General features: G+C 26.5%; 1 long non-coding RNA gene across 1 annotated transcript in view; it reads left to right on the top strand.

Moving 5' to 3' along the window:
* The window catches only part of LOC136090627 (uncharacterized), a 49,892-nt gene extending 49,170 nt beyond the window's left edge, over positions 1-722 (top strand). The window contains exon 2 of the long non-coding RNA XR_010643576.1: positions 438-722. This is a non-coding gene — a long non-coding RNA (uncharacterized LOC136090627). The remainder of the gene's footprint in view (positions 1-437) is intronic.
* The last annotated feature ends 262 nt before the right edge of the window (positions 723-984 follow it).

The raw sequence follows: 984 nt of genomic DNA, 5'->3' as shown, positions 1-984 counted from the left end.
TGATACTGTGTTTTTGTACTGTACTTTTGTACTGTACTGTATTGTAGTGTACTGTACTATTTTGTACTGTACTGTACTGTACAGTACTGTACTGTACTGTACTGTACTTCTGTACTGTACTGTACTTCTGTACTGTACTGTACTATTTTGTACTGTACTGTATTGTACTGTACTTTAACTGTACTTTTAATTAAAATATTGAAACTGTACTTTTGTATTTAAACAATTTTTAAACTTATATTTATCAATTCTGCTCAATGTCAACTTATCCATGCGATTAACTTTGATCAAAGTTCAAGAATTGCTTTTTTATTGATTTGAAAATAATAAAAGCATCTTTAAAACTAATAAAAAGCTGTTTTTTTTTAGCATTTTAATTTTTGTTTTAATTTTTTAAATTTTAATTTTTGTTTATGCAGAGTATTATTTTTTTACAGCTGTATTCTTGGCGATAGGATTGACTGTCTACACAAGGGAAACCAATCAAAATAAAGCATTAAATTTAAGCTGGTCTTATTATATCGGATGGTGCTCGTTTGGAATTTCTATCATATCAGCAATTATATGTTTTGTAACGAAAAAGAACAGTCAGTCAACGTACACTCCTTTTTAAATACTAAAATAAAATATTTTGAAAAACCTTTTTTTTTTTCATAATAACACTTTATTGAATGTTTAACATGTATTTAAAGCTTAAACTAATTAAAACCATTAGTTTTGAATTTTTAGTTTTTAGCTCTAATAATTTTTTTGTAAATAAACAAATTATTTTAATAATGAAAATTATAATATTATTAAATATCTTAAAATAAAGGCTTTGCGGTCTAAAAACAAAGCATCGCGAAAGAACATTTAACAAGAAAGTTATCGTTCGGTACTAACGTTGCTTAGCGAGCTAAAGCCGTTGTTTAACCTAAATTTTCTGGTTTCAGAGCTAGAAATCTAGCCACTATGTCACGGCATCGTTGATTTTTTCTTAATTTT

This window comes from Hydra vulgaris, chromosome 14 (assembly GCF_038396675.1).
Source record: "Hydra vulgaris chromosome 14, alternate assembly HydraT2T_AEP".
In the NCBI taxonomy this organism is placed as follows: Eukaryota; Metazoa; Cnidaria; class Hydrozoa; order Anthoathecata; family Hydridae; genus Hydra; species Hydra vulgaris.
Note: the sequence above shows the minus strand (reverse complement) of the source record. Positions and strands in the feature narration are given on the sequence as shown.